The following is a 27,001-nucleotide window of genomic DNA, read 5'->3' as shown; positions in this document are numbered from 1 at the left end:
ACTACGCTTTGCACTGCAGATTTGGACCATTTCTAGGTTAGTTAATATGCAGTAAGATACTCCGCTGAGACACTGGGCAGTTGCTGGACCTCAATCTTGAATCAAAAAGCCCAAGACCCTACGCACACAACACTAAGCCAGGGGTTTCTCCAACACAACAAACTGTCAATTTATGATATTTCTTTCCAAGTCACTATGGATCTGATCCAGCCTGTTGTAAGTCAGGCAGAGCTGAACTTGTTCCACTGGTAGGTGAGAAAATGAAAAGCGAAAGGCAGCTATGATCATCTCCCAGGGGAGTGTCACTCAGCACGTGGCCCACAGGACCCTGAAATTTGACTATTTTACTGTACGTACCAGTCCCCTGAGTACCAGTGCCGGGGGCGGGGGGGGTTGCGGGGGTGGGTGGAAAGGAGGCAGAACTATGCTAGGATGGAAAGTGGTATGCAAATGAGCAGTGGGTGTTCTGACCCCGGTCCTAGCAGGTTCTGTGTTCAAGTCAGGGTTGTCTGTCTGTCCACACATCCACAGCCACTGGAGCCAGACACCCAGGTTGATCACCTTTCCCAGCAACAAAGGAAGCAGCCTCCCATTTTCAGCTGGCTCGAAGGAAGACACACTCAGCACTGTTCAGAGGCCCATTCCCTCTGAGCACAGCCATGGGCACCAGACGGAAGCCACTTTGAACTCCGTATGTAATAGCAGCTGGTGAAGAAAGAGGAAGGTGTCCAGTCCTGAGTGACCCCTGCTCTATGGGGTCACTCAGTGTGGAAGCAGGGCAAGAGAACCGGTTCTCCCTGGGCCGCTGGGGAATGCTTTCCTCTACGCTGAGCACATTTCTTCTGATGTTCCTGTCCCTAAAAAGAAGCAAAGACGTCGATTTTCCAAGTAATGACTGTCAGGCTTTTGCTGCCCAGGCTGCTGTGAGCAAAATGACTATCATCCTGTTAACCAGCCAGACCACCCTTACGGTGCAGCTACGGTCTTGAACACTCAACAAAATCCTTGAAATGACTCCACATTAGTGACTGCCGTTGACTGCCCTAGCTCCTGGAAGTACAGCCTCAGCCAGAGATGTCTGAAGCAGCCTGTACCTGACCTTTTGCAAACACAAGCCTTGATTAACCGGAGATAACACCGTAATCATTTCCTGGTAAGCCAGATGCAGAGCCGGTCTCATGGTGGTCTAGCACAAACTGCGGTTTGTGCCTCGTGTGGTTGCGTGTTACCGAATGAATCAGCCACAAAACAACAACGAAAGGCTATGAGCATACAATGACCAAAACCCAATTTAAAAATCAAACATGCAATGAGCCGGAGGTGCTCACCCACCCTGGCCCGCTCTGAGCACACAGCACGCGGTTTGCAGTGGTCACCCCGTCACGGCTCTTGCCCCACTCAGGCCTGACGACTGAGGCTGCTCGGCTGTCACAGCCTGAAGTAAAGAGAAGCGGGAAAGCACACCAGTAAATGCGGCTCCTCCGCTGGCTGCCTAGTGACAATCAGGTGCAGAGGCAGCTCACAAGCTAAAAGAAATGCCAAGTGTCAATCCTCGGTCCCTTCCCTTTTACAGAAAGACCGAGGCTCGAGAAAAGATCGCTCCATAGCAAAGGTGGAGAAGGCTCCTTGCCCTACATCCACCCCATCAACCGACCCAGAACTGTGACAGCCTACAAGGTGCAGGGCGGGGCTCAGCTCAGCACGGGATTAAGACGGGAAGGCAGCAGGCAAGCTGTCTACCCCCGGGGGCAACCACACCCTACTTGGCAAGTATTAGCTCTCCGATATTCTGCTTATAAAGAGAAATGTTTTAGTTCATGCTTTTTGAAATTTCAATACGGAGTTGATGGCCCCCTTGCTTCGGGGTCCTGGCAGTACTTTACGTCAGAAAGAAATGCCACTTATGTCATGGCCAGGGAGCAAAAGAAGAGGAGGAGGAGAAGCCAGTCCTGAGACTTAATAATCCTAGCATGGAGGAAATGGGGTAAGGAGGACAGCAGATTAATACCAGCCTTGGATACCTAAAGGGTTTTAGGGCAGCCTGGGCTACACGAGAAAAAGAGGAAAAGGTCTGGAAGTGCTTGCTGCTCTTGTCAAAATTTGGTTCCCAGCACCCACACCAGGTGCTCAGAAACACCTCTAACTCCAGCTCCAGGGGCATCCGGCACCCTCTTCTGGCCTCCATGAACACTTTCATACATGCCCATACACACACACAAACATGCATAACTACACTTCATTTCATCTAAAACAGGATGAAGAAAGGGGTCTAGTGAAAGACACTAGCTCACTCCAACACATGGCTCTGGCAGGCCCTGCACTGCCCTGCCCCCATTCTCTCTGCCTTGCTAAAAAAACCATCAGATTATATTCCTGAAACTAGCCACCGAGGTCTACTCCCTTATTTTGCCACTTCCTCCTCCTGAGGCTGACTACCGAGGTCCAGCTATCAAAGTCTAGCAATCAAAAGCTCCAGGGAAGAGATGAGGGAGGGAGAGTGGGATTGGGAGGGAAGGAGGGAGGGGGCTATGGCTGGGATACAAAGTAAATAACTTGTGATTAATATAAAAAAAAATATAAAAAAAGAAAGGAATACTAAAAAAAAAAAAAAAGCTCCCTTTGACTTTTTGACTTCCTTTAACACACCCAATTACATTCAACATCTCACCCTAATCAGGGGGTTCTCCCTTTTACCTTTATAAACAGTCATTTGCCTACAGGTGTGTCTCCCCTCCATCCAGGGGCAGTCCTTTGTCATCATCCTTCCCCAGCCCCCTACCAGTGAGACAAATACTGCTCCCCACCTCTCCCTGTTCCCTTCCCTTTCTCCCCGTCCTCCATCCTCTGTCTTTGTCTCTGACACCCTGCCCTCTGCCCCTCTGGGGCAAATAAATCTTTGTGCCAGGAACTTAGTCTTGTGTCCCAGGCTGGTACTTTTCATTTCATCCAGGAAACCACTGCTCCCTCAAGTGCACGCTTCCAGTGACTCGAGACCTCTGCCTGGGTCCTGGTTCTTAAAGTTGCCACTGTGGGAATAAAGCCTTGAACACATGGGCTTTAGAGGAAAGCTTAGGAGCCAACCTAGAGCTGTAAACAATGGAATAAAGAGAGGAAGCGGGAGTGTCAATAGAGCAAATGAAAAGGGTGCGTATGGTGTGTGTGCAAGAGATAATGTGAGTGGGTGTGTGTGGGGTGTGTGTGTGTGTGTGTGTGTGTGTGTGTGTGTGTTTAGACAGGGTCCCTGTAGCCCAGGCTGGCCTCTAATTTAATGTTGGTGACTTTAGACTCCTGATCTTCCTTTTTTCCATCTCCCAAGGGCTGGTATATTCACCACCTCTGCTACCATTGCAGGCTCAAACTAAAGATCCTTGACAGAGCGACTCGGGAGAGGGGAGGGTCTAATCTGGGAGCTCTCTCAACATAGCCCCTTCAGTCAGGAGGGCACCAGGAAGGTGACACCACCCCAAGCAACCAACCCCAAACACATATACTAAATGAACTCAGAAGACTGTAACAAAATAAAGAAAAAGAGGTGTAACAAAAATAAAGACTAAGAGGCCACAAAGGTTAGAGTTCAGTCAGACACATTTACGTGTGAGTCATACCCATCCTTCGAGGCCACGGTGTTATCTATCCTCCGGGTTTACTTTTATCAACCGAACGTGGGCAGAACGGAAAATACACCACTGCGGGCTCCCCTGTACCCTTCCTCAGTGCCTTAGGCCGCAACTGGAAATGGACAGGGTGGAAAGATTTACACTGTGGAAACTGGCAAACACCACACAGCAAGGTGTTATGTTTGGAAGAATCAGTCACCAAACAGCTGCTGACACCACAGGGCCTCCATGGCGCCTGCGCCTGGGACAGGCTGTGTTTTTCTGTGGGTGAGGAAGGAGTCCCTAAACCACAGCCACCAACCTACCCAAGGTGGTAGCCTTCCCTTAACCATGTGTGCATTTTGGGCGGCTTGGTAGATCTTTTGGTTTAAAAAGAAATGGTTCTGATGGCAGTGGTGGCAAACACCTTTAATCCCAGCACCTGGGAGGCAGGGGCAGACAGGTACCTGAGTTCCAGGCCAGCCCGGGCTTAACCCGCCCTTGAAATTCCATCTTAAAGGGAGGGTGGGGGAAGGGCTTCTTTCTTCAACAGTGGAAGGCAAAGGTGTAAGATGGGGACTACATTTATTCGTTTCTGTGACCAGGTCTCCAGTATCCCAGGCTAGCTCCGTAGCCAGTGATGACCATGAACTTCTGATCCTCCTGCCTCCACCTCCCAAGTGCTTAGATAGCGGGCCTGCACCACTGTACAGTGCTGTGCTGCCAGCAAAAGCCATGGTGCATGCCTAGCAAGTGCAGTACCCTACCCAGAGCTGCAGTCCTGGCCCTCTTTCCTTCTGATAAATGACCTCCATATTCAGAGCTTGGGTGTGTAGCTCAATGGTGATAGACGGCCGACCCAGAAAGCACAAAGCACTCGGCAGCAGGGGGGCAGGACAGAAGCGGAGAGACCATCCTGTCTTGTCGTTTAAGAGTCCCAGAGAGATTACAACTGAAAGGAGCCTCACAGAGACTCTCAGCAGAAGGCTGCTGGGCCAACTCCAGTTCCTCTAGGCTTCACACTTGGGGAAACCACCTTGGAAGGTGAAACCGGGAAGTAACAACAGGGGCCTTTGGTGACTGTCACACCTCCATCACCGCGGTACCACACATGTCCTCAAACAGCTCATTTCACACGTGGGGCCACTGAGGCTCAGAGGTCCATTGCCATGGTGACTGTCCCTCTCCACATGCCCTAGAAGACTCATTTCCCCCTTCAGAGGCTGCGCAGGGCCCTCCCTCCTAAGCCTGCAGAATTCTGTAGCTCTATGAAGTCCTTGCCTCCGGTGCCATGGATCACCTTGCTTGCTGCCCACCTGGTGTCAAGAACTCCACGGCCACCACTACAACAAAACAGACAAATGCCCACCTTTTGCCTCTTAGGTCCTCCTGCACCTGAAATGTAAAGGGAACCAGCCCAGGTCAGTTAGAGTAGCCTGGGACCCTAAAGAAGTGGCCTGAAGGCAGCGAGGCCCATTAGACACTTGGTAATCACAGTGCTATCCAGACTAGACTGGTTCCCCAGCTACCCCGGGGCTGGACTCCCCTCTGCTATCTGTACCCACAATCTTTAACTGATACATTTAGAGAGGAGGGGTACCTGGCAGCTGGATACAATCACTGAGCACCTCCCTGCTGACTTTTCATTTAAGATGGCACCCCAAAGCACTCAGTCCAGTTTGCATTTAGAAATACTATTTAACCTTCCTCTGCATGGTACTGTGTGACACACAAAACCAGATGTCCCCAAGGATCTACAGGAATCCATCGGCAACCCAGACTGTGCTCCTACCCTTGGGGAGCCAAGGCCCCTTGACCTTGTCCCTGATTTTTCGAATGTCATACCTTCTCCCCGACCCAATGCCAGATGAGTTCCTTCCTCCTGGGGACAGCTGTCTGGCCACGGAAATACTCATGGTCTTTTGGAAGCAGGAGGAAGCAGGCAGCTGACGGGGTACCAGGCTTGCTCCTTCCTCTAGCTTCCTTTTGCCCTCCAGCCAACAGAGCTCCCAGCATTCTGAAGCAGCTGCAGGGAGGGCGGGATGGTTGGTTCTCGCGGAGGGTTCCTCTTCACTCTCAACCGGGAGGATCACGTCTGAGAGGAAGCCTTCCCTAGTCACCTCAGACGGGATCAAGACTTGTTTCACACGCCCAGCCACTAAAAGACGCTCAACGTATGTTCACGTGTCTAACATGTTTCCGCTCTGCACAGGCAAGTGTACAGACCAGCACTTAATAAGGGCTCCGCCAACCCTGAATGAACTAACAAACTCAACAATGGCTTGAGGGCAGCTCTGCTGGCAGAGCCACTGTGAGTCTCCGGGCAGGTGCGCCCAGAAACTGCCTCCCCGATAGCTACACAGTCAAGAGCCAGATCCCACAATGCCAGGAGCACATCCAGGAGCACCAGAACTAGGTGGGACACGGCCACCTCACTTTCAGCCCACGGACCCCTTTCCAGTGGCCTAGCCAGCGAACAACCCAGACCAAGGCACCTAGGTCAGTGGGTCTCAACGTTCCTAACGCTGAGACCCTTTAATACAGTTCCTCATGCTGCTGTGAGCCCCAGCCATAAAATTATTTTCACTGCTATTTCATAACTGCAATTTTGCTACTGTTATGAATCGTAATGTAATATCTGTGTTTTCCAATGGTCACCACCCACAGATTGTGAACCACTAACCTAAGACAAAGCTCCTGAGGGGGCGCCCACAGATTCCAATGAACCAATCTTTTAATAGCAAGTTCTGGGCTGGAGAGATGGTGCAGTGGTTAAGGGCACTGGCTGCTCTTCCAGAAGACCCAGGTTCAATTCTCAGCACCCACATAACAGCTCACAACTGTCTATAACCTGAGTTCCAGGGGACCTGACACCCTCACACAGACATACATGCAATCAAAACACCAATGTACATAAAATGAAAAAAAAAAAAAAAAAAAAAAAGCTACATCCCAAAGTCAGGGATGTAGCTCAGTTGGTAGAGTGTCTGCCCAAAGTCCAGGAGGACCTGAGTTTTATCCCCAGCACCTTGTCAACTAGGTCTAGCGGCCTAGAATCAGGCAAGAGCATGAAGTGTGTGTGAAAGCTTAGTCCTAACTCCTCACCTCCTTTCTCCCCAACACTTCCAGCAGCTGCCTCTTTCTCACACTCTGCCTCTCATTTTTCTCTGTCCCTCTATCTGTCTATCTCTGTGTGTTTGTGTGTCTGTCTCTCTGTCTCTCTGTCTCTCTCTCTCTCTCTCTCTTTGCCCAGGCAGAGAGCCTTCTCCAATTCCCTATGACCCAGCAGCTGCCTCCAGAACGCTTTCTCCTTGGAGCTACCAGAGACTCCAAGCCACACTGTCAGAATTCAAGAACTGGCTTGTATGACTCAGTTCTTCCATTTCATTCTTCATTCTCAGCCAAGACATTAGCCCTCTAAGCCTCGGTTTGCCTAGGGGTGAAATGGAGAAATAACTCCTAAGCTCCTACTTTGCTGTCCTCCCAGGGTCACACAGACCCACTTCTCGAACTGTCCACTGCGCAGACAACTGTGGGCATATCGACTCTGGGCCTCCTTCCTGATCTCCCCCCAGGTCTTATAGGCAGGTGTGTTCTTTATCCCAGGGCCTGTCTGTCTAAGAAGGGCCAAGCTCTCCCTCCCTCCCCTCAGCTTCCAGGCCTCTTTCTGACTCCATGCTCTTCCTCCACCCCAGCTTGCTCTGGGCAGAGCCTCCATACAGGGAATTCCCACAGCCTCTCTCACTTCTGCACCCCAAAGCTCTGCGGGCCTCCGTGTGGAGGCTGGGCACCAGATCAGCCCAGCCCTGGCCGGAGACCTAGGCAATCTATCCTTACTTCCTCTTTTTAGATCCGGGAGGATTCTCAGAAATCATTCTGGGTAAGTAAGCATGCTAAACAGTGACCCTTCTGCCTAGAGTCTGGCCTAAATCTCAACTACTCTTTCACTTCCCAATGCCCTCCTGCCAACCTCCTCTGAGGCTTCTGTGTTCCCAGAAGCCAACCTACGGTGCAGGACTCAAGTCTGACAGCCATGAAGGCCTGAGGCCTGGGGCTGAAGAGATGGGTCAGAGGTTAGGCGCATGTGCTGTTCTTCTCAAGATCTAGGTGTGTTCCCCGTCCTTAGATGGTGGCTGACAACCATCTGTCACTCCAGTTCTAAGGTATCCAATGCCCTCTCCCAACCCCTGCAGATCCCAGGCACACACACGTACACCCGCACACGCAGGCAAAACACATACACATAAAAATCTAAAAATAAAAAGCAAGCAAAGGACCAAGGCAGAGGTCTCCACAGGCCACCCCAGCCCCCAGTGTGAGAGAGAGCTCTGTGGTCCGTGAACTCTCCAGCTCCATCAGCTCACAGCTCAGGAGGCAGGCTTGTAGCTGAGGCCCACCCTGCAGGATGGGGAAGAGGAATGCCTAACCCACCCAGGACTCGCTGCAGATACCGACTTCAGAGAAAAGGCTCAGCTGAGTCTCGAAGTATGAGCAGGAGTCTGTAGGGGGCAGACTTGGAAGGATGCAGAGGAACGTGCTAAGCCGGGAAGGGAGAAGGTCACAAGAACTGTAACTGCTCCTGAGGCTGGAGAATACAACCCCAGCAGGGTACTTGGAGAGATCAAAACACCTAATCAGGTTGGCACCTTACAAGAACCCTTTGCCTTTGGTGGCAGAACATACTGCAAGATGGAGCAGAGGCTGGAGCGAAGGCATCAGCGGGAAAGCTGGAATGGGTGCGTCGGAGCCAACCATGGCAGCTGAGGCAGCAGCAGGGTTGGCAACAGCAGGACCACTCGGCAGCTGGTGGAGACCAAATCAAGCTACAGATTCGAGGACCAGGGAGGGATGCTGCGGCTTGGGTAAGTATCTCCCGAAGGCCATATATTAAGGGTGTGGTCCTCAGCCCCTTGCACTAGTGGAAAATGGAGTCTTTAGGAGGAAGTTAGGTCCGTGTCAGAGCTGCCCTTGAGGGGCTTGTGGGACGCCAGCCCCTTCCTATTTCCCTTTGCTTCCTGGACACTGGGAGGAGAAGCGCCTCATGTGTCTCCATGTCCTGTAATGTGATGGGCTACCACCAGCAACAGAGCTGAGTAATCACGAACTGAAACCTCGAAAGGCATGAGCCCAGAAAAGCCTTTCTTCTTCATTCGGTCCTTTCGTCGTCTTACTTTGTCACAGCAAGGTAGACTAACATGGGAGGAAGAATCAGGGGTGAGTCCCCGACAGAGGAACCCTGTTTGCAAAGAAACAGAAAGCTGAAGCATGAGTTGAGGTTTGGGTAACCCACAGGAGGCCACAGCCTGAAATAGTCAACGGAAAATTCCAGATTCCAGAGCAGGCCATAGGTTGTCAAATATATGTCATGCTTAGCATGATGAAAGTTTGTGCCATCCCACTAAAAACATTCCGGGGCAAGAATTATCCCTCTCTCCAGTGTCCTGTTCCCTCCCCCCCATGCTGTATATGACAGTTTGAGGATTTGTAGTAATTCCTGAGGCCAGAGCTGGTCCTGAGAGGGTGAGGTCATAAAGACAAGAGTAAGGTCAGAGGTCAACCTCGACCATTGCAGGATGCTTGGAAAGATAGAAACAGTCAACCAGCCTGTTATCTCATGAGAGGGCTCTGGCTATAGTGACATCAGGTGACACTGTTCCTTGGTTCCCCAGTAGCCACGGGGGAAACAGTTCACAGAAAATCCTTTAGGTTTCAGGCAGCTACTGGGGTCTTCAAATGTACCCTTGATAAATAACGAGGAAGCTTATTTTATCAACAAACACATAGTGTCAGTAAAAGGACTGTTTCCAAGTACTGATTCCCTGAAAATAGGCAAGGAGTAAACATATACCGGGTGACTTTTTACTTGGACATGTGACTGGCCGTGACTCCTGGAAGCTGGGCGAGTAACAATATTCTGGTGCAGGGAGGATGCTTGGACAGACATTATCTACAGAGAGGATGCTTGGACAGACATCATCTACAGAGAGGATGCTTAAAAGACGTCCTAGAGGGAGGATGCTTGGACAGACATCTCTAGAGGATGTTCAAAGAGGTATCAAATCATCTTTTTCTTGTTCTCTCTCACACAATGAAAACAATACACACCAGACAGAAGCAGCTCCCTCAGCCTAGGTCTCGGAATATGAGTATGCTTGGAACAAACCTTCCGGTTGACTGACAGCTAGAGAAAGGCCACAAAACAACTATGGGCCCGAACTTCCTTACAGCTGATGTCATATGAGAACAACCATCAACTCAAGGGATTGGCTCTAGAGTTTGTTACACAGGACAACTGTAGCAAAAACTGACTGATAGGTGCTGTATGCATGAGATCACAAATCCAGGTTATAAAGATGCTCACATGCTCTGATAAGGAGCTGTGAGCAAACATATATTGTCAATCAGATGGCGTCTCCACAGACAGTTTTTCCATTATCTTCTGCACCTAGTTCGATTGATGGATTGATTGATTTGTTTTGTTTTGTTTTGTTTTGAGACAGGTTGTCACAGTGTAGTCCTAGCTGGCTTGAAACTCACAGAGATCTACCTTCTTCTGCCTCTTGAGTGCTGGGATTAAAGGTGTGTGCCATCAAACCCTGCATGAACCTAGATTTCACTGATCTTTCCCACTCTAAATGTCCCTGCCTTTGCCTTATCTCCCTGTAGCTCCACATTGCTTAATCTCTTTCTTGGCCTTCTCAAGTAAACATCTTTAAAATCTCTAGCTTACGAAGACTGAAACAAGCCAGGCAGTGGTAGTACACACCTTCTTTAACCCCAGTACTCGGGAAGCAGAGGCAGGTGGATCTATGAGTTCAAAACCAGCCTGATCTACACAGACAGTCAGGGCTACACAGAGAAACCCTGTCTCAAAACAAACAAACAAAACAAAAGATTAAAACATCTTATACATACTTAAAACAATGAGACTGAAGCAGTATTAATTAAAAGTCTCCTCACAATAAAAAACCCAAGACCTTACAGATTCACTGCTTAATTCCAAACTTTTTTTAAACAACATTTTTTGTTGCATTAATTTATTTTTTTTATGTGTATGGGTGTTTCTTCCTGCATGTATGTCCGTGAAACACTCATCTACATAAAATAAATAAATATTATAACAAAAACAGAAAAAGAAAACTATAGCCCAAATTTCCTGGTGAACATAGATACAAGAATTCTCAACCAAATTCACAAACACAAGCTGGGCAGTGGTAGCGCACAGCTTTAATCCCAGAGTTCGGGAGACAGAGGCAGGCAGATCTCTGAGTTCAAGGCCAGCCTGGACTACAGACTCCACCAAAAGAGTTTAGATCTGTTAAACATTTTTAATAAAGTTGCAAGATATAAAAGCCACGAGCTTTTATATAAACCAACATTAACTCCCATTAGAAGCCAGGTGCAGTGTAATCTCAGCACTCAGGAGGCGGAGGCAGGCGGATCTCTGTGAGCTGGGGGCCAGTCTCGTCTACAAAGCAAGTCCAGGACAGCTAAGGCTACAGTAATACCCTGTCTCAAACAAACAAACAAACAAACAAACAGCAATAGGATATATTCCATTCTCAATAGCTTCAAGATAAATATATAAACAGACAATACGCCTAGGAAAAAACCTAACCAAAAAGGTAAAAACCTCTACGATAAAAACTTTTTGGCACTGAAAAATAAACTGAAGAAGATAATAGATAATGAAAAGACCTCTAACGCTCATAATTTGGCAGTATTGAGAATGTGAAAATATCTAAAATTTATTAGCGGTATGTATAGAATTAACCTACAAATTCAGTGCAATCCTTAACAGAATTCCAATGACATTTTTGATGGAAGTAGAAGAAATAATCTGAAAACTCAGATGGAAACACAAAAGACCACAGACAGTCGACTCAATGCTAAGCAGAGACAACACTGCTACAGGAATCACAGTAATTGACCTTAAACTATTTCATTGAGCCACAATGGCAAAGGCGGCATGGGAAAGGCATAAACACCGACATGTTCAGCAATGAACAGAAATTAGCCCTCACAGCTGCAGCCACTACATTTTGATAAAGGTGTCAACATCATACACCAGAGGAAAAGAATCTTATTCAACAAAAGATGCTGGTGGGGGGGGGGGGGGAGAATTCCTCAGAAGAATAAAATTAGATCTGCATTTCTTACCTTACACATTCGAACCTGCACGCACACATGCCCACACACATATCAATTCAAAGCAGATTAAAGACTATTGTAAAAGCTGAAACTCACACTGCGAAGGAGAAACACTTCAACATATAGGTGCAGGAAGGGACTCCTGAAGGGAAGGGACCCCAGCAGCACAGGAAACAGACCCACGAATGGACAAATGGCGTTACAAGAAATTAACGAGTTCTGTGCAGCCAAGTGAAACCGTCAGCCAGGTAAAGAGAAGGCCTGCAGAATGAGATCCGTGCCACGTCTACGGTTCAGATGGACTATATACAGAACTGAAAAAAGTAAACACGCAAAAATAAATAAATAAATAAATAAATAAAATAACCAAAACAAAAAACTAAACAATTCCCAAAGGAAGAAACACAAAAGGCCAATTTTTTTTTTTTTTTTTTTTAACATGTTCAACATCCTCGGCCATCAGGAAAATGCAAATTAAAATAAATGGCTTTGAGAGTCCATGTCACCCTAGTCAGGTGGCTATCACCAAGAAAATAAACGGCAGCAAATGCTGACAGGCATGGGGGCAAGAGGGACCCTTCTTCACTGCTGGTGGCAATGGACACTGGTATAGCCAATGGAAACCCGTGCAGAGGTTTCTCACAAAACTAAACGTAAAGCTGCCACCAGAGCCCGGTCTACCATCCCTGGACTCTGCCACCAGAGCCCGGTCTACCATCCCTGGACTCTGTATCCTACCACAGCAACCCTGGCCCGCTCGTGCTGACTGCTGATCTAGCCATAATAGCCAAGAATGGAAACAGCCTAGCCGTCCACCGAGGTGGGTGGACATAAAAACGCAGGGTATGGAAATACACATGGGAATCTTACTAAGTCACAAATAAAAGCGAATTCTGCAGGAAGATGGATGAAGCGGGGAAATATTAAATTAAGGTACCCAGGCTCAGAATGATGTAGTTATGTGGTTATGTGTTAGTTAGGTACCCGTGAATGTAGGCTGTGAAACTAGAAGGGAGACCTGAGAGGAGAAAAAGTTTAAGGGATAGCATGTGGAGGGCAATAGAACACAAGTGGCCAGGAATAGGAAAGGGGGACTACTGGAGAAAGAGGGGTCCAAGTGAGCGCATGGGGGAGGGGGAGAGGAGGGGAGGAGGGGATTCCTCCATAAACTTGCCGCTTTTGTATGCTAATTTAAAATAAATAAATAAATAAATAAATAAATAAATAAATAAATAAGGGGCTGGAGCGATGGATCCGTGGTTAAGAGCACTGACTGCCCTTCTAGAGGTCCTGAGTTAAATTTCCAGCACCCAGTGGTTCACAACCCAGTGGTAACTCCAGTTCCAGGGATCTAATGCTCTCTTCTGGCTCCAGATGGTACTGCACTTGTGTGCACATGCCCACAGACAAACATACAGATATAGATGATATAGATATAGATATAGATATAGATATAGATATAGATATAGATATAGATATAGATATAGATATAGATATAGATATAGATATAGATATAGATATAGATATAGATGATGTCTGTATCTGAGTATGTGCACATCTCTCTCTCTATATATATATATGTATAAAGTAAAAAATAATAAATACTTTTTAAAATAAAAATAACAAGACCACCTACTTAGGCAGGTGAGGTTTCCATGTGAGGTGGAAAACTGAGGTAACCAGATTCAAGGTCATCCTGAACTACAGAGAGACTGAAGCTAACCTAGGCCACACAAAGTGTACAGAAAAACCCTGTCTCAAAAAAACTACTTCTTGGCTGGGCATGGTGCCGTGTGCTCTTAACCCCAGAACTCGGGAGGTAGAGGCAGGTGGAGATGGATGAGTTTAAGGCTAGCCTGGTCTACGTATTGACTTCTAAAACTGTCTCTAAATGAACTTCCTTGGGCTGGCCAGTTAGCTCAGCAGGTTCTGGCACTCGCCACTAAGCGAAACCATCTGAGCTCTATTCTCAGGAACCCACAGGGTGGGAACAAAGAAGCAGGCTCTACAAACTGCCCACTGACCTCCACACGTGCACCTCAGCATGCACATGCCTGCACACGCACACATAGGATAAGCAAAGTTGTAGTACAAAGTATCAGTGCTTCTGGCTGGCTGAGCTTCCGTGGATCTGGCTCACTCGCCTTCTGCTCTCTGTGCGTTTCTGTAACCTATGTGCCCAGGGGAACTTCTCAGTCCCATCCCGTCCTGCCCCCAACGCCCCACCGGCACTGTTCTGCACCACTTCACAAGGAACTCAATTCATCACCTTCCCTGCCCCAGACATTCCTCCTTCCTGTCCTCTCAGCAACCAGCATCATTCACCCGGTGATCCATGAAGGACACTAAGAAAATAGATTCCGTTCCGGACTTGTTGAGATTTCGGTAGCTGAGACATCCAGAGATGTCCAAACGGTTAAACGCCAGGCCTGGGGAACCAACACTGAAGACAGGACGAATGCTATGGAGGTCATATGTAAAGCCAGGACCGTCTGGAATAATTTTTAGATTATTCACTACAAGAATCAAGTCTGCAAATCTCAGTTGATAACACGGAACACTCCTGAGCTCAGGAATCTCTGCAAAACGCCACTATGAGGCAGCCAAGCACAAGAGACAGTTTAGTACCCAATAATGTACTTGACTTATAATACAGTCCTTTGCCTGCACATACTACATACACATGTCCCTCTCTCCACAATGCAACCCGCAGCCTCAGAAACCCCTCAACCTACATCACACTACGTGAGTTTCCTCACCCCCGGCAACAGTCACCTTTCAACAATTCCCATGCAAGTGCAGAAAGACTAGAACAGCCAATTCAGCTTAAACGGCTTTTTTGGATACACGGGCAATAAGGAAAAACTATGCCCTCTAGTAACATTTTAGGGAGAACGCCTAAGGTGTGCATATGATTAAAATCAGGGAAGGACATGTGCAATCAGAAAAATTAGACCTATTTTGTCAATCAATATAGGGACACCCATACTGCGCCTATCAGTAAAGAATCTTCCAAATGCCATAAAAACAGGACCTTTGAATATCCTCACTCATGTATCCTGATAGCAGTCCCCCCACAATGTTTTATTTTTTATTTAATTATGTATACATGCAAATGGAGGAAAAGAGATGGGCACATAAGTGCAGGTGCCAAAAGAGGCCAGAAGAGGGCAGTGGATCCCTGGAGCTAGAGGTATCGATAGTTGTGAGCTACCTATTGTGGACATGGGAACTGAACCCGGGTTCTCTGCATGAGTAGCTGAGCCATCTCTCAAGATGCCCTCCACCACCCCACACCACCCCTACTGTGTCAACTTTATCTCAGTAAAGTAATCTTGATTCTTTTGTAAATCTACCAACTCTCTGGTTTTTGTTAGTTTGTATTGTTTTTTTAGCAGGGTCTCACAATGCAACACTGGCTGGCAGGAAACCCATCAGCCCATCTCTGCCTCCCAAGCACTGGGGTTAAAGGTATGCGCCACCACGCCAAGCAAAAGCATGGGTTTGGATGTTTTGCTTTGCTGCTTTATTTGTTTGTGTTTCTTTGTTTTTGGTTTATTTCTTAGGTTTTGATTTTGACTTGTTTTTTTGTTTTTGATTTTTGGTTGTTTTGTTTTCTTGAGACAAGGTTTCTCTATAGAGCCCTGGCTGTCCTAGACTCACTCTGTAGACCAGGCTGTCCTGGAATTCACAGAGATCCACCTGCCTCTGCTTCCCCAGGTGCTGGGATTATAGGTGTGGGCCACCAAACCCAGATTTGTCTGTTTGTTTTTAAGACAAGGTCTTACTTTGTATCCCTGGCTAGCCTGGAACTTACTAAATAGACCAGGCTAGCCTCAAACTCAGAGATCACTTGTAAACCTTCATTTTCAATTCTTTGGATAAGAGTTATCAAGAATCTGAAGTCACCCAGCCTAGACCCTAACCACCAATAACAACTAGTCAACTGCCCCTTGGTCCCTTCCCTTCCAAACCATAGGCCATGGTGGGCCTGCCTCATGGTGTTTCAGATACATTCCCCTTTTAAGAGATGCTACCACCAAGCAAAGACCTTGAGACCCATGGTGTCAGAAAGATAAACCCAGAGGGGAGATCAAATTGAGAGAGTAGCCAGAGGGTATACACTGACAGGCCACTAGCAGGCACTTCCCTGAGTTACAAGTCTGATCACTCCTTTTGTCCTTGTTTATGATCCCCCTATAGAGGACAAACAGGTTGCCAGAGAATCAGGGGTTCTCTTCCAAAGGGTCTTAGTATTGTGGATAAAAGAATTTAGAAATAGGCCCAAAAGGAAACCAGGAACCATTTTATGAAAATTTGCAAGAGGCCAGGCAAGCCATAAAAATCTTGTTAGCTGCTGGAAGGAGCTAGATGAGTGAGAGGCAGTCAGGCCTTCTGACCGGAGGTCCAGGGTAGGCAATGGAGGTCTGTAAACAGAAGGTTGGTTGGGAGCTACCAACAGAGAAACTCTGGCTCAAAGAGGGTCAGAATGCGCGCGCTTTCCAAAGGAGAGACAGACAGACAGAGAGAGCACTGGCTGGTTTTGTGTGTCAACTTGACACAAACTAGAGTCTCCTGAGAGGAAGGAGCCTCACTTGAGGAAATGCCTTCATGAGATTAGGCTGTAAGACATTTTCTCAATTAGTCATCAGTGAGGGAAGGCCAGCACCTTGTGGGTGGGGCCATCCCTTGCTGGGGGTCCCGGGTTCTATAAGAAGGCAGGCTGAGCAAGTCCTGAGAAGCAAGCCAGTAAGCAGCATCCCTCCATGGCCTCAGCATCAGCTCCGACGTCTGGGTTCCTGCCCTGACTTCCTGTAATGATGAACTAGGATCTGGAAGTGCAAGCTGAATAAACCCTTTCCTCACCAACTTGCTTTTATGGTTATGGCATTTCATCACAGCAATAGAAACCCTAACTAAGGCACAGCTGGAAGGGGCAGTTAGACTTTTTGTATTAGAACTCAGAAGAGTGAGCGGGCAGCAAAATATAAGCACGTGCCTTTATTTTCTTTTCTTTATACTCAGGGTCTCACTCAGCCCAGACTGGCCTAGAAGATACGTAGCTAAGGCTGGCCTTAGATTTCTGACTTCCTGCATCCACGGAGTGCTAGGATTGATTGGGCACTCCTAGGCCACATAGGCCACGCTTCCATAGCACTGGGGACTGACTATGTGTTTGCTAAGCAAGGCCTCTACCAACTGAGCTACCTCCTCAGCCTTAGGGTTTCCACAGTTGTCAGTACCTGTGTAAACAACTACCCAAAATGAGACAAAGTATTTTCTCTAGGCCTAGAGCGATTGATTGCTCAGCAGTTCAAGAGTGCGCTCTGCTCTTGCAGAGGACCAGAGTTTTTATTTCTAGTCAAGTCAGGTGGCTCATAAATGCCTGCGGCTCCTGCTCCAGGGATCTGATACCTTCCTCTGACCTCTGAAGGTACCTACAGGCACCCCACACAGACAGACATGGTACACAACATTAAAAATAATAAATCTTTAAAAAATGATCGTACTATAAACACTCATTTTCTTCCTCCCCTCTCCCCCCAAGTAACCATTTTCTGGGGTTGTTGCTCACCGATTTACCTAGCCCGGTCCTGGTCTTCACCTAAACAGAACCAAGCGTATCTGGTTCACTGCGTTCACACAAAGTGTACAGCGTGCCTCTGAGTGACCTGATTCTTGCCATTGTTAAGCCCTGTTCTGTTGCCACCATTTGTTTGTCTCTTCTCTCATTCATGACCGGGTAGCTCCGGCTCTGGGGCCGGCACACAAGCATTCTTGTTAAAACCTTTTGAGAACACTGGAGTTCAGCGGGGAGTGAAATCACTCCCCTAGCAGTGTATGAGTTGTGTGTGTGCGCGTAGCTGTGCACTCGTGGAATCCAGAGGGGGATGTGGGGTGTCCTCCTCTCTCTCACTCTCCACCTCTTTTGCTGACGAGCACTTCTCCCTGAATCTGGGGCTCCCCACCTTGCCAGCCAGCCCCCGGGATCCTCTCTCTTGCCTCCACCTGTCCCAGTCCTAGGGTTGTGGGTACACACCACCACGCCTGACTTTAAACTTAGCTCTTTACCCGTGAAGTACAAGCATGCTACGCTCTGAGCCATCTCACAGTATTCGATTCTGATGGTCTCTCTGATTTTAGCCATTTCAGTGGCTGCTTGACAGTGTCACTGCCTTGTGCCGTGTGTGTGTGTGTGTGTGTGTGTGTGTGTGTGTGTTTAACCATTGAATTTTGTTTTGAAGACGAGAACATGACCAGGAACAAAATGTAAAACAAGCTGGTGACCTGCAGGTCCTAAAGGGAACAAACATTCCCCCAGAGCCATAAGCCTCCAACACGTTAACCAGAGTAAAAGGCTCTCAATTACTCCAATTCTTCCAGGAAGGAAATTACAGGCATGTCCAAGAAGCAATTATCTTTACTCTGTGCGTGTGTGTGTGTGTAAGAGAGAGTCTATGTGTTTGTGTGTAAGTGGGTGAGTTTGTATGTCGGTGTCTGTGGGAGTGTGTAAGAGTATGTGTGTGACAATGTGTGTGTGTCAGGGGCTGTGTGAGTGTGTATGAGAGGACCTGAGTGTGCATGAGTGTGTATACGTGAGAGAGAATGCCTGTGTGTGTATCTGTGTGCGAGTGTATGAGAGAGTACCTGTGTGTGTGTGGGTCTTGTTTGTGTGTTTGTATATGTGTGTGTATCCATGTGTGTCCACTGAGCAAAGCAAGCTGTGGATGCTGAGCATCACCAGCTGGGGAACTTAGACCCCAATAACTAAGGTACTCCAGCACTAGAAGGAGCATGGACCCCAATTCCCAGTCAACTTCTGCATCTTTATTTTCATCAACCACCATGACTCAGAATTAGTACTGCCTGTTCCTGCCGCAGCTCCCAGGTTTCTAACCTTACTCTTCCTTGAACAGATTCAAGTGCAGTCTCTGTGAGTAGGACAAAGTCCATCCCTAAGCCTCAGAGAGAAAGAAGTGTCTTGTCCAGTGTCTTGGGAGTTCACAGCAACTTGTTAGAGAGAGTGCGTACTCTCTGGAAAATCCCTGTAATTCAAGCTTTCAGATCAGCTGGTGGTGGTGGCGCACGCCTTTGATCCCACCACTTAAGAGTCAGAGGCAGGGGGCGGATCTCTCTGAGTTCGAGACCAGCCCTGTCTACAGAGTGAGTTCCAGGACAGCCAGGGCTACACCGAGAAACCCTGCCTTGAAAAAAATAAATAAACTTTAAGATCAAAACTTAATAATAATAATAGAAATATTTACCATCATCCTCTTGCTAAATTTGTCTGGTAAAAGCTTCTCTTCAAGGCTATCCTAACTGACCTTCTGGGGGTAGGAGTGGTCAACAACCAAACTTGGACCAGCCAGTGAAGATACGGAGCCTGACAGAATAGTCATTATTTTGGTCCCTACCTGAGTCAACTGGGCTCCAAGGGATGAAGGGACACTTCCCAAAGGGTCCTGAAAGTTCATGCAAATCACGTGTCCTCTGGGTTACAGGAGCCACAGAGTGGCAAAGGCTGGAGCTAACTATTATACTGTCTGCAAGGAGAAAGATCAACGCAGAGGGAAACGCTCTCAGGACTCCAAGGGAAACCACAGGGTCAACAAGCCCCTGACTCATCCCAGCAGATGGCAAAAACTGTCAGGAGAAAGACTAACAGACTTAAGGGCCCTCCTTTAGTCCCTAAGAGTACCAACTCCCTGAGGAGTACTAACAGACCTTAACAATAAAAAGAAAACGAAGTTGTCCATTACCTACATGGTCTTAACCACCCAGCAGGAAAGTACAGCCAAAGAGTCAACTAACTGGTGAAGACAAAATAAAAGTGGTGGCTAGACTTGAAAGGGATGAGTCAGGCCTTACAAGCCTCCACCGGCTACTGGAGGGCTGTCAGAGCAAAGGGCGCCCAGCTCTTCCTGACTGTAAACAAAACGCCGTATCCGTATCCTGTGCGTTTGCGCATCCTGTTACATGGCACATCTGCTTCACACGGATCTACAAAATCCGATTCAGGCAGACAAGACGGGGACGGTGTCCAGACCCCCGTGGCGGAAACGAGTTCTGTCTGTTGTAACTTTAGCAACAGTCCTGTTCACCTCAGGGGCTACATGACTGGACCTCCTGTCTTTCACCTCGGATCCACCCTCTGATAGCCCTTCTGCTGCCTCCATTTCAGATGGAGGTACCCAGACCCACCAGGCAGCCATCTCCTAAGTGTTAAGTCTCAACTCCTGAGGAAATATTAGTTAGACAGGCATTAACAAGCTTGGAGGCCACTGAAGATGGATGTCTCCCAGAGATGTGGAGGTGTGAGGGCTTTGGGAGGCCCATTAAGGGGAAAGTTCCTTTCTCTGAGTCAAAGAATGGAATCTAAGTCCTATCGATGGCCTTGGGAGACATGACATTCTTCCCCGGCCCCTCTAGAGACAGAGTTTCTCTGTGTAGCCTTGACTGTCTTGGACTTGCTTTGTAGACCAGGCTGGCCTCTGCCTCCCTGAGAGGTGGGGCGAAAGGTGCCCGCCACCACACCTGGCTTGCCCTGACTGGTTCTAATCAGTCGCAAATATTATAATAATATTACACAATGTTGTCCTTTCCCTAAAATTAATTCAACTGGGTCTGTCAATCACCTGGCCCGGAGACCAACCTGAAGGAAGGGTGACACAGCTGCTGAGGCCACAGGAGAGAATAATTATCCCTTTAGAGAGATAATATGTCCAGGAGGCCCCTCCCTCACCAGTTACACATCTTCACCACTAAGCCTGCTTAATTTTCTGAGTTTTCACTTAAAAAGCGGAACTTTTCCTTCAACCTCTTTTGGTCTCTTCTTTGGACTCCAGCTGAAATCCTAAGCATGTCTCCACTGATCCTCTGAGACTCTGTTTCTCTGATGATCACACACACACACACACACATACACACGCACGCACGCTCAAAAAACATGACTCTCTCTTCTCCCAGTCCCTGCCAAGATTTATGGTTTGCCTATTTGCCATTCTCTTCAAAGGCTAATAAAACGGCGCTCAAAATTTAAAAAACAAAACCAAACAAACAAGCAAATCAGAAATCCCAGCAAACTTTCACGGAGCTGTGTTAGGAGAGGCGCAGTGGGGCACACTCGTGTCTTCAACACTCTGGAAGCTGAGATGGGGAAATGAACGTGGAGGGCCCGAAGCCTGTCGGCCCTTACAAAGCAAGACCCCGCTTCAAAAGAAACTGCAGCTCACAGGGACTAGGGGATATAGCTCGGTGGGTAACAACCACCCAGGCTGAGTGTGGGTGTGTGAAGGTTCCGGGTTCAAATGTCCACATCAATGAAGTCTGTCCCCTCCCCAAACACACACCTCAGGACTTGAGGTGTAACGTGAGCCAGGCGAGGCAGCACAAGCTCGCCCATGATCCCAGCGCTCAGGGAGGCAGAGGCAGGCGGATCTCTGAGTTTGAAGCTACCCTTGTCTACAAAGTGAGTCCAGGACAGCCAAGGCTACACAGAGAAACTCTGTCTCCGGGCAGGGGGAAGACTTGTAACAATCTCCTTCTATATTAAAACATTCAGTCCTGCAGGGGAGCTTCTTTAGCAGGGAGGTAAACAAGAAGAACAATAAAAATAGCTTCAGGAAGTCCCTGAAACTGACCAAATTCTCAGGTCCCCCTCCCAGCCAGAGCAAGCAATAAATGCTGAGAGTCCCTGACATTCGGACGGACGGAAACTGAGCTGCAAAGAAGACTGAGACCAGACCAGCTGCCTGGAAGGAGCAGAAACCAGCTGAGCGCCCTGGAGGAGTAATTTTAGACCAGTTACTTGCAAAGAACGCTCTCCAACCTGCTGAGCTGCCTGCAGGCTCTTTGTGAGCTATCACCTATGCTGGGGTGGGCTTTGATGATGTAGTTGTTTGTGAGTTACTTCTGCTCCCATAGGTAACCCCTCACCCATATTCCCGTAAGTACCCCAATAAAGCTCACTGGTTCACCACGCTGGACTTTGGTGTTATCCATGTTTTGGTCTGTCCTGGACAGACCAGGTGGACAGACCCCTCCCCAACAAAAGACCTCAGCCACTTCACAGAAAATGAGCAGCCTGGAGTAGATACAAGGACTGTCCCTCCAAAACCTTCCAACTCATTAAACCAAAAATGTTCATGACACATGGATTTTAATGCCTGTAAATTACACTGTAATTTAAAAACTAGTAAGTAAATTTTAAGTATCCAAAATAGGCAGAAAGCACAGAGCTGAAAGCATATTCTCTTCAAATAAAATAATATTCACACCTGACTGCACCTGTTTAAATGCTCAGCCCCCAACCAATACATCCCCCCCTCCACTGTGCCCCAGCCCTTCCCCCATGGCCACGGCATGTTCCTTAGCCGTTTTCCAGCCATGGTGGGAGATGCTGAACTGAAAGCATATAAGCCTTATAGATAACCTGGAATGCATTCCCATCTCAGATTCAACTTACTCTCACAAACCATAAAGCAGCCAGTGGCTTTGGCTTCTCCGATCTTTGGTTTCCTTCTCTATAAATCGAGCCAAAGGTGCCTAGACTGTCAAGTTAGGCTAGAGAACGTGGGAGACCCGTTTACACTAAAAGTCCCACGAAAGACCCAGAAGTCCAGGGAATAAGACTCATTCATGGTCAGCCCAAGCTTAGAAGTGTCAGCTGAGGAAATGGCTGCTCCTGCCCTGTGACTCAGGACGTTTCCCGGAAAAGTTCAGCCACAGGGAGTCCCCACAGTAATCAATTGATCTTCTCAAACCTTCTAACCTCAGGCATTCCACGGAAAACTGGCCCTTCCACAGGGTATGGCGACAGGAGGACTCCCCCAAACATACTCTGGGGTGAGCTCCTAACACAGACACGAAGTAGATTTTATCCAATAAGCTTGGAGGAGCAGGTGCCAGGGGCCTCCAGGTACCCCTCCTCAGCCATGTGGAGCCTGAGCCAGTACTCACGGCCTCCGGAACCAGATAATCCCAAGGAAGCTTTCAGCCCTGCATTTAGTCATGGGACACCTGTTACTTGCAACAGAGACAGCTTGGACCCGCATCTGGCTCCTATCAGACAGGAAGCAACTACTCCCAAAAATAACTGTGATGAAGGTGCCTAGTGCCACCAAAAGGCAGAAGCTCCTGCCGCCCCAACCCCTGCACACCCCGAGCCACGGGCGAGCTCCCTCGCCATTGCCTACCCAGAGCCTGAGCGCGAGGTCTTCAGCAGGCAGTATTTCGCATTCCAAGAAGAGTCTGCCAGGGAAGGTGTCTCCCAGCTAAAAAAAGACAAGCCCAGGGCTCCGCCCAGAATCTCCAGCCTCCTGAGACTCACCTAGCTACCTCCAGGCAAATGAAAGAGGTAGCCAGATCAGTTCTGGGGCCGAAAGTGCCCAGACGAGCAAAACCACAAAAATAAGAGTCGCTGGGTCGCGGGTCCTTCCTGGAGGAGGAGCTAGTGGCGCTAACACCCCCGCCCTCCGAGCCTCCACCCAGGCCCTGCTAACCGGGTAGACAGCAAATCTCTCCAGTCGCCCTGCTCCCTCCTCTGAGCCCCCAGCCCAGACATATTTCCCGCTTTGCTGTTTCTTGGATGCTTTTCAAGAGTTTGTGCAATCACCTATGTACGAAAATGCCATAGTGAAATGCATTACTTTGTATGCTACCATAAGATAAAGGTAAAATAATAAAACGTCTGTGTGTGTTTCCTTTAGTTCTGTTGATCAGTTTCCCTGCCATCTTCAAACGCCGGATGGTGTCTCTTTGCAGTGGGAAGGAGGTTCGAAAAGTTGGGACGGGCTTACCTCCCATCACCCCACACTGCAAAGTTAGAGACTTTGCCCGGGTTTGGTCCTTCCTCCGCTGTTAAGAGTCTGTCTGCCTATCTGTCTCTGGAATTCGGGAGCCCCTCACTTTAACCCCACCTGTCCGGAGAAAAAGCTTTCCCACTCGGTCCTGTCCTACAGCAGGAAAAGATACCCGGCCTTTCGAGATTCCCTCGGTGGTCCCGAGACGCCCTGCCCTGCCCAGCCCTGCCCAGCCCTGCCCTGCCCAACCTTGCTTTTGCATGCCGAGGGGAGGGGGCGACCCGGACAAGCAGACCATCAGGGCCTGGTCTAGAATGCTGAATAGATGCTGCGACGCGGTCCAGGCTGAGACTGAGCCTGGAACGCAGAACCGGGCACGGAGGAAACGATCAAGTGACCAGGACAAAAGCAAGGACCGTAGCAGGGCTGGGCCGGAGCAGCGGCGCGCCCCGATCGCACCCACCGCCTCCCCGCGCGCGCGCCCCGCGGGACCCACCTGATCGGCGGAACCAGGCCCGGTGGGTGCTGTCGGCCGCGCCGGGAACCGGAGCGCGCTCGCGGGCACTGCGCCGCAGGAGACCCAGGCGGGGTGCGCGCCTCCGTCCCCCCACCCCGCCGCGGCGCCTCCTAGGGGCAGCGCGCGCGGCGTCCGAGGGCGCGGGGCCAGCGGCGTGCGCCGACCAGGGAGTGGGAGCCTAGCGGGTCCCCGCCCCGGACACAGCGCCCGGCGCGAGTGCACGTGTGTCTGGCTGCGAGAGGGATGATGTTTGTTTCATCTCCACTCAAGCAGAAAAAAGCCTGAAACCAGCAAAAAAAAAAAAGTCCCCGGTGAGGGCGCCTCTGTGTCCTCCGACCTGCACGTGGCGGTAGGGACTGCGGGGGGTCACTGGGTGACGGGTGGGGGCTGTCAGCCCGTACAGCAAGGAAGGGCCTCGTGGACACTGGCTTGCAGCCGGACACCTGGAAGCCTACAACGTCTTCCCCACTGCGTGTTTCTCAGGGAAGGGAGAGAGGAGAAACAGCCACAGGCCAAGAACTGCGAAGCATCCATCTTTCTAGGACGCTAGGTCTCCCAGTCCTGTTTTTCGATACAAATTTTCTCTGTGCAGCCTTGGCTGTCCTGGACTCACTTTGTGGACCAGGCTGGCCTGGAACTCACAGAGATCCGCCTGCCTCTGCCTCCCAGAGTGCTAGGATAACAGGCATGGGCCACCCGGCTCTAGATTTCTTAACGTTTTAAATTTTTTATATGTATGGTTGTTTTGCCTGCATGTATATGTATGTGTATCACGTGTGTGCCTAGGTCAGGAGAAATTATTTGGATTTCAGGATGGCGTAAACCACCTTTTTGGTGCTGGGAACGGAACTCAGGTCCTCTGGCGCTTGTCCCCGTAGGCTCAGGCCTCTTCCCTGAGGACCTCCAGCCGCCAGGATCCACCCACAGAACAGTCATTTCCCTAAAGGCCGACCAGACCCACCCTGCCCCCTACAGAGTAAAAAGCCCGAACTCTGTGGTAAACTCCGCTCCAAGAAACTGTATAAACCCCGTTTTCTGCGCCCTTCTGTGCTGCTTCTTGCTTCTTCACCTGGAGCCAGCATCATTCCTGGGTTCTTGTGCTCCACCCCTGCCCCACCCCTCTCGGCCCTGCCAGAGCAGAGCTGTAACTCTAGCCGTAGGGGAATATCTCCCCCACCCTGGAGGGGAGCTGTGACACTCCCCTAGGGGAAGCCTCTTTCCTCAGAGCTGTAACACTTAAACTCTGCAAGAGCAACAAGTGCTCTTGACTGCTGAGCCATCTCTCTGGCCCTTGAACATCATTTTCACAGACTAAGATACATTTTAAATAGTTTACCACAACCCTGCTGTAACTTGTTAAGAAGATGGCACACACATTCTTGAGTGTACGCTGCTAAAGGAAATTAAAAAAAAAAAAAAAAACAGAAGGCCGCTTAGACTCCTGAGGTCTGCAAGGGCCTCAGTTCTCACCAGGCATTGTAGCAGAGCTTGGGAGACCACATGGAGTGAAGAAGTGGCAGAAAGGAATCATGGCCCACACACATCAGCAGGGATGAGGAGCCTAGGCAGCTGTGCTGGGTAGTTTTGTCAGTTTGATACAAGCTAAAGTCATCTGAGACGAGGAAACCTCAATTAAGAAAATGGCTCCATAAAATCCAGCTGTGGACAAGCCTGTAGGGCATTTTCTCAGTCAGGGCCTGATGGGGGAGGGCCCAGCCGGTTGTGGGTGGGGCTATCTGTGGGCTGGTGGATTGCTGAGCAAGCCAGTCACCAGCACCCCTCCGTGGCTTCTCCAGGGTCCAGCCCTGCTTGAATTCCTGTCCTGACTTCCTTCAGTGATGTGGAAGTGTGAGCCAAATACACCCTTTCTTTGCCAGCTTGCTGGCGGGTAGGCTCAAGTGTTTCATCATAGTGGTTTTAATCCTGAGGAGGACAGCAGCCATTACAACGGGCCCTTTGCTGGAGATCAATCCTATTGTCTTGCAGATGTGCTCACAGGAGCTCATTAGCAGCCACAGTGAAAACCGAAAACATGAGGTGCCAAGTGCACTTTTCTCCACTTCCCATTATCACATTTGAGGACTTGCTGTTTGGATTGCTCTGTCCATTAAGGCAGGATAAGATTTTGTTGCTGTTGTTTTGTTTTTAATAAAATAATTTTTTTCATACATTATATTCTGATCGTGGTTTCCTCTCTCCCAGGTCCTCTCTTTTTAGTTTGTTTGAGAATGTCTTGTGCAGCTCTGGTTGGCTTTGAACTTGTGACATAGCTGTGGCTGACCCTGAGCTCTTGCCTCCACCTCCCAAGCATTTAGAATTACAGGTGAGCGCCACTACACCCTGCTTGAGAATTTCTTGAGGGTCAGACATCTATAATCCCGGCATTCAGGAGGCAGAGGTAGGAGGATTATCTCAAAATCAAAACTAGCTGAGTCTACATAGCTAGGGACCCTGGCTCAAAATAAGAAGGGCTGGCCAGATGATTCAGTGAGTGAGTTTGCTTGCTACTAAGCCTAAAGACCCAAGTTCAATCCCCAGAACTTCGTGAGAGAAGGAGAGAACTGATTATAGTTGTTCTCTGATTCCACACGATTTATTCCCCACACTAAATAAATAACTGTTGACTAAAACAATGATGGTTTTAACAGAAATCTGAGGCAGTCCCAAAGGAATTACCACGTTACTGCATAAACTGAAGTCCCCTTGTGGACTCTTAGTCTCACTAAAAAAAGAACTTAAGAATGGATACAGAAAGAAAACTTGAAGACAACTTTATTAGAGTTTTTTAAATACTCCAGGACAGGTGTCCAGAGAGAGAGACTCAAGGCTTTGAAACCTAACAGCCCGTCCCAGTGACACATTTCCTCCAACAGGCCATACCTACTCTTTCTAACCTATCAGAAAGTGCCACTTCCCGCTGACTAAGCATTCAAATA

At 48.8% G+C, this 27,001-nt stretch overlaps 1 protein-coding gene across 5 annotated transcripts in view; it reads right to left on the bottom strand.

Moving 5' to 3' along the window:
- Ggta1 (glycoprotein alpha-galactosyltransferase 1 (inactive)) overlaps positions 1 to 24,149 on the bottom strand; it is a 68,316-nt gene extending 44,167 nt beyond the window's left edge. For 3 of the 5 annotated variants that reach the window (XM_055600613.1, XM_055600617.1, XM_055600616.1), the window contains exon 1: positions 24,045 to 24,149. The gene's annotated coding sequence lies outside the window, so the exon portion shown is untranslated. Of the gene's footprint in view, positions 1 to 22,942; positions 23,124 to 24,044 lie in introns of those variants that run through there. The other 2 variants (XM_055600614.1, XM_055600615.1) reach the window with 2 other exon arrangements.
- Between the last annotated feature and the right edge of the window lie 2,852 nt (positions 24,150 to 27,001).

Source organism: Psammomys obesus, unplaced genomic scaffold (assembly GCF_907164565.1).
Source record: "Psammomys obesus unplaced genomic scaffold, mPsaObe1.curated_primary_1811, whole genome shotgun sequence".
NCBI classification, from domain to species: domain Eukaryota; kingdom Metazoa; phylum Chordata; class Mammalia; order Rodentia; family Muridae; genus Psammomys; species Psammomys obesus.
The sequence above is the reverse complement of the archived record's forward strand: the minus strand, read 5'-3'. Positions and strand labels throughout refer to the sequence as shown.